Consider the following 14,191-nt stretch of genomic DNA (forward strand, 5'->3'; position numbering starts at 1 on the left):
TAAGGGTTGACTGTGATGGAATGTAGTCAAATGGATTGCCAAGAAAGGAGGTGCATTCCAGTAGAATAAGAGAGAAGTCAGTCTGCATGTTTTGTGTGAGAGAAAGAGGATGAAGACAGCCCTTCCCTAATCGTTCCCAGAGAATGTTGTAGATGCAGATAGCTTGTTTCAGTTTGGCAAGATTCTGTCTATAGGTGTGGAAACAATAAAGAACTCAGCTTGGAAGAATCACCAGGTGTCTTTCTTGGTTCTTTGGGTCTGACATTGATTGAACTCATTAAGATGGACAAGAAATGAACACGCACAACAAGAAGAAAAAACCCAGAAACATCAAGCTCCAGAAAAAGCTTAAACCTCATCGGTGTTTATCATGGTGGGAGAGTGGGAGGGTGGGAGGAATGAAGAAACCAAAGCAGGAGATACACACCTACAGGCTTGTGACTGAACCTGCTTGGTCTTTGTTTGCACCAAGGAACTGGTGTGCGAGGATGCTCTAAATGGTCTGGCTTTGAGGTTGTAGGCATCTTAGGACTATGCCAATTCCCATCATTAGGCATTTGAGCTGGAAGCAATGGAGCACAGCAGTCATATCCTTCCATCTCTTGGTCCTTGCTGCAGATTCTCCCTTGGTTCTCACTCTGAAGCATCTTCTCCATCTTCTGATCCTTCCTGATCAGGGTAGGGTAGGGAGGAGGACAAAGGGAGGAAAATGAGACCAGAACCTGTATAGTTTGGGAGGAACACAATTGCCAATTACAAAGCCAGTGTGAGAAGAGAGCCAGCATGATGTGGGGCTGAAGGAGTTAGACTTGGAGAATGGAAATCAAGATTCTAGCTCTTCTTGAGCCACAGAAGCTCCTCTGGGGTTTCTGGGGAAGTTGCCCCTCCCTCAGCCCAAGATCCAAAATGGTTTAGTACAGGGGTCTTCTAACTTGGCAACTTTTAAGACTTGTGGACTTCAACTAACAGAAAACCTAGGCTCAAATACCTACTTAGCTCAATAAGTATGCTGGGATACCTGGAGATAAATTACTCCTTGTCTCACAACTGATCACTTAGTGACAGTTCAAAGTTCCAATGACCCACACAAAAGGTACTTAAGACCCATTTCCAAAGTTCCAGCAGTTAGTTTCCCCCCCCCCCCATGCCCATCATTTTGGGTGCTCGGCAACCAGCCCACATTTACAGCTGGTTGCCACACCCATAGTCACGTGACCGTGATTTACGACATTTTTGCTGAAAACCCAAAGTAAAACCTGGTTTTTGGCAAAAATGGCCCACTGCAAACAATGGGGTTGCTTTACGACAAAAAAGCTCATAAAGTCCGACACTGGAAGTTTTAAAGAAGAGAGTGGATAGCCATTTGTATGAAATGATATAGGGTTTCCTGCCTGAGCAGGGGGTTGGACTAGATGACCTACAAGGTCCCTTCCAACTTTATTATTGTTGTTATTGTTGTTGTTATTATTAATTGATGTGTCAACTTTACATTGTTGTGATGTACATTAAAAATGGGGGGGGGGGGTGGTTGTACTTTGAGAATACAAACAGCCACTTTCTTGACTATTTTGACACCCTGTGGGGCTCCTGTCTGCATCTGGGGTAAACAAAACCATAGGTGCCTACTATAAGATCCACAAATGTCTTCCCGTTTGTCCTTCTTTGCAATTCAGAATCATTTTAAATGATTCTCTATTCTAGGACCAACTCTATACAAGTTGAATTTTAATTGTTTTCATGGTCTTAATATTCTTTTTATAAATATTGTTTCTATTGGAGACTAACCTATTGGACTTTGCACATACTGTACTTTCAGCTTCTCTTAGGGAAAAAAGCAGCTACAAGATAAATTAGGATGATAATGATAATAATGACAATTTGCCATATAGCCAGGAGCTTTGCTAAGTCTAATTATATTAAGTGCTTACAAGTTTCAGGGCTTAAAATACTAAATCAGTCCGGTTCTTTAATCTATGTTTTAGTTCCCATCCTGAAGCAAGATAAGGATGTTATCTTGTAAGACAATAATAAAAGAATGAGATGCTATTAACACCCATTAATGTACTTATTCCTAGAGAGGGAGGTTGCTCCAGATCTTGGATTCTTTAACACTGTGGATCAGACTAGATCCTCTTGGACAGGTGATTTGTCTTTCCAAAATCCAATGTGTTTAAGGCACAGGACCACTCCTACACCAACTGCCTCACCAACTGCCTATTTTCAACAGACACGCTCCAACCCCTGAGAATTTTACGGAGTAAACATTCCACTTCAACCATCAGGAAATGGGCAAGGTTGCCTCCATTTTGACTAAGGGACTGACTTCACGTATTGCACTTTAGCATGTGGAGTAAATTGTGTCTTTCATGAGACCCATACATTACATTGTGCTGTTCTGGGACCGACCAGCCTTTCCTGAATGAAGCAGTTAATTAATTCTGCCCCCCTAAGACTATAAACCATGGTTTACAAGTCCATTTCAACTCTGTGTGACAGGGGAACCCCATATATTGATGGCCTCTGCAGCCTCCAAAAATCATGCAAGAATGGGGCATTCTTTTAGAGAATAGTTGTTGGGTGTTGGTGAATGTTGGCATTTTTGACACATGTGCTACAGATTCAGGATATCTGATATACCTGTGTAAATAGTGCAAGGAAATGCTAAAAACCTCTGAAGCCTTCGCTGCCACGTAATGATGATCTGGATTCTGCAGCCCAGACACAGTCTGGTTTCATTCCCCATTCAACAGTCTAAGATTTTTTTTCTGATCTAGACTTCTTTATATATGTAAAAAAGGAGCAAAATTGGCTTTTTACTTTACACCAGTACCAATTTGGAGGATGTTCTCCATCTTAGCATCCAAAAGCTTCTTTATTTCAGGATGCTATAGAGTCTCCCAGAACTGAGATTAGGTGCATGGATGGATTCATACGTCATTCATATTCTCTCTGGCTGTTATTAACTCAGCATGCTAAGCTACAAACAGAGGACCACAAAATACAGTGGCTAAGCCAAAAGCTGCAAACCATATTTTGTCTTGGATATACCGGTATGAATTAGTGTTCAGTATTTGTTTTGCTTTAGCCTGCTGTAGGATAGATACTGTGGTTTATAAGTTATGGATTAGATTTTGGTACATATGCAACTAAAAATATTTCTTTCTGAGTAGATCAACATATTGCATGCCATCATTCAGCAGAAATGGAAGCATTTATCATCTGGATTATAATCATATTCCATTTATAATCTGAAGTTAGATGATGCTGGGGGGGGGTGGAATGTGAATGAGAGTCCAGCTAGACATAACAACACTAAACGTAGCATGAGAATCAAGGTTACTGAGCCCAGAGTTGATAAAGAATTGGCAGGCTGGAGAGTTGGAGAGGAAGCCCATGCTTCAAGCTAATTGGGGAATGTGATTTATGACTGTTAATTGGAGGAGGGAATTGTGCTTTGATACTATGTGCCCAGGGGAGGGGAATTCAGTTTTTGGCTTAGATTATGTAGTGCCGATGTTATGCTACTCGAATAAAAGATCCTTTAAAGTAAACAATGCCTCAAAGTTCTTTTGAAGAGTTTCATCTGTCGGAACCATGACAAGATGACTGCATGACCATGGAACACTGCAGTCGTCATAAATACATGCCAGTTGCCATGGATCTGAATTTTTGATCATGTGACCATGGGGATGCTGCAACGGTCATGTTAAAAATGGTCAAAAGCCACTTTTTCAGTTGCCATTGTAACTTTGAACAGTCACTAAATGAATGGTTGTAAGTCAAGGACTGCTTGCATTTTTTAATTAACTTTCATTATATGATACAATATAGAAGAAATAAAGGAGAAAGAAGAAAAAATGCAATGAGAGGAAAAAGTAATGACTTCTGACTTTCTTTGGTGCACTAAATTACAAAATGAACACAACATCAATCTTTTGCTTTATATTTTACAACATTTCGAGCCATTTCTAAAATTACAAAATCATTCTAAAGTTTCAGGATTTTTTTTCAATTTTGAGTAAACAAATCCAGAAGGGCCTTGTAAGTAGAGACAAAAACTCTTTTGTTTAATTAAAACAGTCAGTTTCGTCATCTCCACCAACTCCATCACATTTATCATCCAAGAATTAGTGTGTCTCTCCACCTTTGTGCATAGAAGATTCTCCCTCTTGTCTGGTCTGTCTTGAAGGGCTGATCCGGAGCCTGAACTTTGGTGAGAAGCCAGGAGAAAATATAAGGATTAAAATCAAATTCAGAAAAGGTGGTTAGGACCACCTAAATGGACTGGAAGGAAAACTGAATTGCATACATGGAAATGAAATAAACGTAATTAAGTTTACATTGCCTGAGGAGGTAGCAGACTTTAGCTGGTGTTGGAAACTAAACAAGATTGAATCTGGGTAATATTTGGATATGAGACCACAGGCAACAGCAGGAGTGTCAGCCAAGAACATAAAAAAGACAATGTAAACAGTTTCTTTCCTTTTGCCAAGAAAAAAAATGGACCCTGGTGGTCAATGCAAATCATCTGATTTGGGAATTTCTGTCTAGGCTGACTGTGCTGTTCTGATTGTGGCTGCAGGTGTGGGTGAATCTGAAGCGGGGCATCTGCAAGAATGGGCAAACGTGAGAACATGCCCTCTTAGCCTACTCTATAGGGGTGAAGCAATTAACCATTGGAGTAAACAAGACGGATTCCACAAAGCCTCTTTACAGCAATGCCTGCTGTAAAGGAAATCATGAAGGAAGTGAGCACCAACATTAAGAAGATTGGCTACAATCTGGCTACTGTTGCCTTGGTGCCCATCTCTGGCAGGCATTGGGACAACCTGTTGGAGCCCAACAGCAATGTGAGTAGTTTATGGACTCCTTGTTCCTCTCACTCCCTGGCTTTAAGTAGTGTTTCTTGTGTTTAAAATATTGTTTCCTTGTGTTAAAGGAGTGTTTTTCAAACTTGTAATCTTTTAAGATGCCTGGACTTTGCACACACACGTGTGTCAGCTTTAAGATGTGAGTTTCCTGTGTTTAAAGCAGTGTTTTTCAAACTTGTCAATTTTAAGATGGGTGGATTTCAACTCCCAGAATTCCCTACCCAGCGTGGCTGGCCTGGGGAATTCTAGGAGTTGAAGTCCACCCATCTCAAAGTTGACAAGTTTGAAAAAAAGTATGTTCTAGTAACATCTGTAACCAAATCAGCTGTTAACTCATGTATTGTAAGAGCAAGCTAGGTACTGTACTTAGCTCACCCTCTGAAATCTTGGAAGCGTCTGGCTTACATTTGGCAGCAAAATTGCGTAACACCGTGGTGTCAGATTTCTCCAGGGTTTTGTGTGGGTATTCACATCTCTGCAGCCAGTTTCCTGTTTCTTTTGCAGATGCCTTGGTCCAAGGACTGGAGCATCACTAGGAAAGAGGGCACTCCTTCTGGGACCACCTTGTTGGAAGCTCTGGATTCTGTCATCCCTCCTTCCCACCCTGTTAGCAAGCCCCTTGCAGGATGTTTATAAGATTGGGGGGCTGTACGCAGCTAGGAAGAAGGAAAGAGTGTTATCTCTTAGGCTAAGCAAGAATGGAAAATGGAAAACAAAAGAGGTTTCTATATGGTTTTATATGCCCAATGCTGTTATTCAATGCATGCAAGTAGTCCCTGACTTATGGCAACGACTGGGACCAGAACTTCCATCGCTAAATGAGTCATCACATGACCATGTCTGGTTTTACAGCCCTTTTTTTGCTGCAGTTGTTAAGCAAATCCAGCTTTGCACATTGAGTTTGCTTGTCGGAGGCCATCCGGGAAGGTCACAAATGGAGATCACGTGACCCTGTGGATACTACAGTCATCCTAAATACATGCTGGTTGCCAAGTGCCCATATTGTGATCACGTGACCGTGGGGGACACTGTGACAGTTGTGAATAAAAAGACTGGTAATTCACTAATTTCAGTAAGTTTGAATGGTTGCTCAACGAATGGTCATAAGCTGACGACTGTACTAATAACATGTTGGGACAGGAAGGACAAGAATTATGCTGCTTTAGTGGAGGGATTATGTCCTGGAAAAGAGGTGCACAGGCTAGATTCCAGTTTATTGCATTGCCCTCAACAATTTGGAGGAATCTGGAATCCAGAGCTGGATCTGTATCAACAAACGGAAAGAAAGTTTACTAGGGATTAAATTAACAGCACTTCCTAACTTCAGCCACTTTAAGATATGTGGATTTCAACTCCCAGCATTCCCCAGCCAAGGCATGCTGACTTGGGAATTCTGGGAGTTGAAGTCCACATAATTAAAGCTGCTGAGGTCGAGAAACACAGGATCAGATGGCCACTAGAGAGCAGCAAAGAGCTGTCTTAAAAATAGATATATATTGCAATAATCTGTATATTCACTATATTTGTAAATATATATTGGGTGCCATTTCATGGTCTACATTTTTGTAGCTGAGATCTGGTAGCCCAATTCAGTAGGAAACGTGTGCAAAAAGCTGCTCTCCATTCAGGGAAGGGATCCAAGTGCACATCTATATAAATGCAAGCACAATTAACATAAAGAGCTGCAATTCTGTGCTTCCAAGGTTGAGAATAGGTTTCCTCTAATGCTTCCATTGGAACATTCGAATAGAATACTTATTTATTTATTTATTTTAATTCCATTTATATCCCGTGTTAGATGATTAGTGCCAGCCATTGGCAGTTCCCCAAAAGGGTCATCAGATGGAGGCAAAGAGGTTTCTTTGCTTCCACTGATGAGCCAAGGGTCCCAGACCCACAGCCCCATTGGCGAGAGAGTTTTTATGGTCAAGGAGGGGCCAAGACCCCCCATAAATACCTCTGCACGAGGGGCTGCTCTTTGTTCTCCATTTTCCAGTCTCCAGTTCTATCTCTACTCCTAACCTCTATTTTAGTCATGTAATCCTAGCTTGTTTTGTTTTATTTTATTTCTCTCTTACATGCAGGCATGAATGCTTTCATGCCAAGTACTTCTTTCTCTTTGATCTATCATGAATAAAGCTAAATATGATTGCATCTCTGCGTGATGCCTTTGCTTGGAAGCTCCTTTAACGATTCATTGTGAGAACACCTCACAAGTTGGTAGCAGAGGATGGTTTAAAGGAAAGCTTCCAAGCCAGCCAGGAACTAACCAATAAGATGTCTGGAGGACCCGGCTCCAATCCATTTATAACAGATGGCAGGACTTCTACTATCGTGACCAGGAGTCATCGATCGAAGACAGCCTCCCTGCCTACATCCAAGACTTCAGTCCCTGAAGCAACCTCAGCTGCAGATGAAAGCACAAATGGCCTTCATCCCGTCAGAGGATCCAGCAGAGCGTCTAGGACCCCTTCACTTGCCTCTCTACAACTGAACGCCACAGAGGAGAGCATAGAAGGATTACAGACTGTCCAAGGCTGCTCAGATGCTGCAGAGACGGACCTGGCTGAGACCAAACGCCGCGTGAGTAAACTGACTGCACAGGAACGTGAAGAGCTGCTTAAAGAAATCCTTGCAATGCAGGAGGAGGGAGGGGCAGCCCAGGGAACAGCTCAGAAAGCCTTAGAACCCCTGGTGAGCCTCTCCCTAGAGACCACGAGGCCCCCAAATATGGCGCCCACCTCCCTTAGTGACCCCGGGACCCCAAGGCTTTTGGCGCGAACCCGCCCCCCCAGCTGTGAGCTACAGCTTCCTGGGGCAAGCGGAAACAAGATGGCTCCGCCCACGTGGTCTGGCACAGGAAACAAGATGGCGGCCCCCACTATATCTAACAAAGACTTGATTTCTTTAAGTCTGGAAAGCCAGCAATCCGTGGCTTCCAACCAGAATAGCCTGCAGTCCCTGGCGTACAGCAGAAATGACATGCAATCCCTGGCTTCCAGCCAAGACAGCATGCATATTCCTGATTTCTCCCCCCCACAAAGCCTAAAATGCTATGATAGCAATGATGTCTGTCCAGCCAAAACTGTTACAACGGCCCTCCAGACAGCCATGCAAGCTCTGGCCACTGCCTTTGAGGCCAGCAAGACAGCGGCCAAACAGACATCGGGGGTGCCCACCCCCCCTCCAAGGCCTCCCATCCTCTCCCCAGAGCCCAACTGCCGGGGGGAATCCAGCCTGCAGCCTCCCAACAATCAACCCCCACGGCCTCCCACCTTCTCTTCAGGTCTTCATGACCAGCGAGGGCAAAGAGAAACAGACAATGATGAAAATCCATGTGCTTGCAGCAACAAGAAAGGGATGCCGGCCGGCAAATCTGGGCTCCGCCCCCCCAATGCCTCATGGGAAGAAGGGAGAAACCCTGAACAACGCCCTCCCCCGGGTCACGTGGTTCCCGGGCACGCCCACCTGGAGTCAATAAGTAATCAAGAAAGGATTCCCTCCTCGACCACTAGAGGGAACCCTTTCACTGAAGGACTCACTTCAGACTTAAGCATTTTTCCGCTTCCTTTTACATCAATGGACATATCAAAAAATTTTGAAAGTGGGTCTGATAAGGACTCTATTCCTGTAACAAATTTGCCAAATGATTTTAAAAAACTACAGCTGGATGGGGAGAATTATAGCAGTTGGAGTAAAGATATACAGCTACATCTCTTAAAGAATGGGATTCTACAAATGGTTCGGAACCCCCCCCCCTCCCCCATGGGGACGTCAAGAAGAGCTGCGACACTTGCAGGCTTATTCTGCTCTACTCAGTTCTCTGGACAATAACTTGTTCCCAAGCATTCCAGCTGGTCTCAGAGCTGCTGAGGTCTGGAAACTGTTATACAATTTATTCAACAGCAATACCATTGGTTCCATCACCAGATATACAACTGAGCTTTATACAACCAAACTGAAGTTTGGTGCCAGCATGCCTGAACATCTTGCAAAATTAAAGGCACTCAGGGCAGAATTGATTTCCAGAGATTTTCCTGTGTCTGATGTGAGCATGCTCTCCATAATTTTTACTTCTCTAGACAGGAGTTGGAGCAATTTCATTGTTTCACTCGAAGCGGTCAAGAGGGAAGACATAAATCTGTCCTACCTCACAGGGAGACTGATCGAAGAAGATCGGAGAAGGAGAAATGCTGGAGAATACGCTAGAGTCACCACTCAGCAAGCCAGAAGGGGGCGCCACAACTCAGAGCAAATTAATGCTCTGCTTAAATGTTTCATCTGTGGCTCTGAGGAGCACCTCAAGAAAGACTGCCCCCATCAACATCAAGCCCCTAAACGTGGTCCCAATCAAGTAAGAAGCAAAGGGGGAGGAAAGGGGCGTGGCAGGGGCAAAGGAAATTCACTGCATACTTGTTCCCTCACCCCCACAACAAGGGCTGATAGCTCCACTGATTTATGGTTACTGGACTCTGGAGCTTCTTCTCACATTACTAATATGAGTCAAGGTTTTAAAAGGTTAAAGAAAATTAACTCATCTGTCAAGGTTGCAAACGGTGACACTGCTCCAATTGTTGGGGAGGGTTTTGTTTCTCTACCTGGGCTTGGAAAAGTAGAGGGTGTCTTGCACGCGCCTTCTATAGCCAACAACCTTTTGAGCATCACCAAATTGTGTGACGATGACAAAGTGGAAGTCCTATTTCGCAAGGGGGGAGGTCATGTCACCCGAGACCAGAAGGTCATTGGAAATATTACAATAATAAATGGCTTGCCATATTTTTCTCCCAAGGCACCACAACCTGCCCCAAGGCTTTCCAAGGGCAGTGTGGGCAAGAAGCCTGAATCTCAGCAGGCACCTGCAGCACCACTCAAAGCAACCAGAGCCAAGAGAGTGTCAATAGGGAAGCCAATTCACGATAAGTGCGCCCACTTATTGCACAGAAGGCTGGGTCATGCAAGCTTCCCTGTAGTTAAAAAGATGGGAGAATTTGCTGAGGGAGTCCAGCTCAAGGACTGTGATGTGTTTCTGGACTGTGCCATTTGCAAGAAAACAAAGAGGAAGGCTGCTCCTATACCAAAGATGTCATCCCGTAAGACTCAACACCCTTACCAACTAGTACATGTTGATTTAGTTGGGCCTTTTACACCTTCCCTAGGAAAGAAAAGGTATTTTCTCACTGCTGTTGATGATTTTTCACGTTACGGTCATGTGTATACTCTCACAGAGAAATCTGAAGCCTTTGACGCCATAAAGTCGCTGTACAACTTCGTAGAGACCCAGTACAAGACCAAGATCGCACAATTGCAGAGCGATCGTGGGGCTGAGTTCATGTCTCAGAAGTTCCAGGACTGGGTAAGGCGTAAGGGCATCCGCCATTTTCTAACTGCACCATTCACGCCTTCGCAAAATGGTGTAGCTGAGAAAAGGAATGGAATCCTGCAAACCATGATGCGTAGTCTGATTGCAGACGCGGGTGTCGCAGAATCATACTGGGGGGAGGCAATTCATTATGCCAATTACACTTTAAACCGCACCTGGAGCAGTGTTGTGAACCAGACCCCATATTTCCTGGTTCACGGTAGGAAACCAAATCTGGCACATTTGCGCGTGTTTGGTTCCTATGCATGGGTACACATTCCCAAGCAGCTGCGGAAGAAGGGGAGATCTGTTTCTCAGAGACTAAGGTTCTTGGGCTATGCTCCTGGCTCCAAGGCCTATCGTTTCCTGGGAGAAGGGGGCAGGCCTGTGACTTCCCAATCTGCCTCTTTCGAAGAGGACTCCAATTGGACTCAGATCCACTCAAATGATCTGAGCCCATATGCCAACCGACCCAGCAAGGACACCCCGACCGCGACATCACCAGAGGCGACCTCGTACCCTGCCACCGACGAAAGTGAGGAACAAGACGAAGATGCGTCCAGTCCCATGGAGGAAGACACACCGTCTCCACCCCCAGCGACACCTCAGAGACCCGCGGAAGAAAAGAGCGGTGAGTGGCAGAAGGTAAGGAGGTCAAAGCGGTCCAACAAGGGGGTCCCGCCAAAGAGAATTGACATTGGCCACATCGCGTCTGTCAACAGCGTTGTGGTCACCCCAAAATCCTTCTCTGACATCCAGGAGCTGCCCATCGAGGAGCAGGAGAGATGGCAGCTCGCGATGGAGAAGGAAATGCAGAGCTTAAAACAACTCAAGGTCTTCACCCCCCAGCAACCCCCAAAGGAGAGGAAAGTCATTGGCACAAGGTGGGTTTACAAGGCCAAACCACTTGCCAATGGCCTCTACCTATACAAGGCCCGTTTGGTAGCCCAGGGCTTCGCTCAACGTTATATGGAGGACTACTCGGAGACTTACTCTCCAACCGTCCGGGCAGAGAGCGTCAAGGCCGCCCTCGTGACTGCAGCCGCTCTGGGAGAAGAAGTCTTCCAATTTGACATCCAGACGGCTTACCTCCACGCCAACTTGGACCGGCAGATCTACGTGAAGGCTCCTCCTGGCTACCAGCAAGAAGGGGGAAATACATGGTTGCTTCACAAAGGGTTATATGGTCTTAAGCAGTCAGGGAAATTATGGTATGACTGTCTTAGAAAGAGTTTAGAACGAGTTGGTTTCTCAGAATCTCATGCAGATCAATGTGTTTTCACACGCAATTCCAAGGGAACCACAGAACGGGTGTTAGTTTATGTGGACGACCTATTATATGTAGGGCCTAACAAGGAAAGGTGTGATGAATTTGCCAAGGCCCTGGAAGAAAAGTTTACTCTGAAGTCTTTGGGGCGGGTTGACAAGTACTTGGGTGTGCATATTTTGGCCACTAAAGGGGGGTTCGCTCTATCACAAAAAGAAAAGATAGAGGAATTACTGGCCAAATGCAAAATGACAGAATCCAATCCTACGCATAGCCCAATGCAAAGCGACTTTTACAACCACACCCATAAGGACGGTCCTGAGTTCACAGATAACACGCTCTACAGATCTGTGATTGGCTCCTTGCTATACATCAGCAATTGGAGCAGACCTGACATAGCTTTAGCTGTGAATCTATTGTCCAGGCACGTGGAACACCCAAAGGAATTCCACTGGACTGCTGTCAAAAGGGTGCTCAGATACCTAAAGGGCACAGCTGATGCTCTTCTCATGCTAGAACCAGAGAAGGGGAAGACGGCCCAGCTCTCCGCTTACTCAGACGCAGACTGGGCTGGCGACTCCAAAAGTAGACGGAGCACTTCTGGTTTCCTCATATTGCTAAATGGCTGCCCAATACATTGGCATGTTAGGCAGCAAAAATTTATTTCTTGCTCCACGGCCGAGGCTGAATTTGCTAGTCTGTCAGACACGGCCAATGATTTGACTTGGTTCAATGAGCTGATAACAAACATCTGGGCATCTCCCCCTCTGCCCATCCAAATTCTAGAGGACAACACTGCCGCAATTGCAATCTCGGAGGCTTATGCAGTAGGCTCCAGATCTCGCCATATAGACATACGCTATAAAAATGTCAGGCACCTTGCGAAAGAGGGTTTTATACATGTTGAGCACTGTAATACAGCTGACCAGATAGCTGATCTGTTTACCAAGCCTGTTCCCGTTGACCGGCACAACCTTCTGTGTAAGCGTTTGTGTTTGGCCTTCTGAATGTTTTCATACATGTCTATGACACCTGCTCGCCCCTTACATACATTCACTGGTCCCTGTCATTGGCTGGCAAGAAGGGGAATTGTTAGATGATTAGTGCCAGCCATTGGCAGTTCCCCAAAAGGGTCATCAGATGGAGGCAAAGAGGTTTCTTTGCTTCCACTGATGAGCCAAGGGTCCCAGACCCACAGCCCCATTGGCGAGAGAGTTTTTATGGTCAAGGAGGGGCCAAGACCCCCCATAAATACCTCTGCACGAGGGGCTGCTCTTTGTTCTCCATTTTCCAGTCTCCAGTTCTATCTCTACTCCTAACCTCTATTTTAGTCATGTAATCCTAGCTTGTTTTGTTTTATTTTATTTCTCTCTTACATGCAGGCATGAATGCTTTCATGCCAAGTACTTCTTTCTCTTTGATCTATCATGAATAAAGCTAAATATGATTGCATCTCTGCGTGATGCCTTTGCTTGGAAGCTCCTTTAACGATTCATTGTGAGAACACCTCACATCCCGCCCTTCTCCGAAGACTCAGGGCGGCTTACAAGCTTAGCAGTAGCCTTCGTTCTATGTATATGCCTGCTTGTGAGGGCTTTCACACACACCCCAAGCGGCATTATTACAAAGTCAGCTTAATTGCCCCCAACAATCTGGGTCCTCATTTTACTTACCTCGGAAGGATGGAAGGCTGAGTCAACCTTGAGCCTGGTGGGACTCGAACTTGCACTAATTGCAGGCAGCTGGTGTTACTTAAGGAGGCATTAGCCCACTGCTCCACCAAGGCTCATACTTCTGATTCTTTTATTTCTAGACTAAAATAGAGAAGTAGAGATCCACCATCCAATTTGTATGGGCTCTCTGCAGCTCCTTTAAACTTAAACTCTAATCCAGAGGTCCCCAACCTTGGTAACTGAGGAATTTGGGGAGTTGAAGTCCACAAGTCTTAAAAGTTACCAAGGTTGGGGACCCCTGCTCTACCCGACTCATTTCCTGAGCTCATATACTGTGCTACATCATAATATATTTCGGGACAGCACACTCTGGAACCGATCATCCTGGCTTCGCTTAATCCTTGTTAAATCACGTTTTAGTATATATGAATGCAGCTGCCCTCATCGGCAGACACTGCCGAGCTGCCGTAATAACCGCATCCCTCCATATAAATGAAACAGAGATATATTGTGGAGTGGAGAAGATGGATTGATTATATCCAGAATAAATATGGGACTAAAAAGTTTAACCTAGCATTTGAATAAGTACTGATGTGATACTTATATTGCTTGTAGTTAGTTTATAAGAGTTAAAGTGCGATAGATTTAATAGTTTATTGTTGTTTGCATAAGGTAGACTATCATTGTTTGTATTTTTATACCCTGTATTGAGCTCTGGGAAGTCGGGGAGGGGGGAGGGGGAAGGGAGGGAGGTGGTGGGGAGGGTTGGGGAGAGGGGAGGGGGTGGGGAGGGGTTTTGCTTTGTTAAAAAAAATGTATTGTAAAACTTTTCAATAAAAATAAATAAATCAATGAAATGGATGCAACGGATTCTGAAATGGATGAAAAAAGCCACTTTTCCAAGGCGAGACCTCAAAACTACAACTCCCAGAGTTCCTCGGGGGAAAGCGAGGCTCTGAGCGCCCCCCCTCCCAAGGGCGAGGCCATGTGCTGTCACGTGACGCCCGAGCCGGTGGGGGAA

The sequence above is a fragment of the Vipera berus genome (genome assembly GCF_964194415.1).
Source record: "Vipera berus genome assembly, chromosome: 9".
Lineage (NCBI taxonomy): Eukaryota > Metazoa > Chordata > Lepidosauria > Squamata > Viperidae > Vipera > Vipera berus.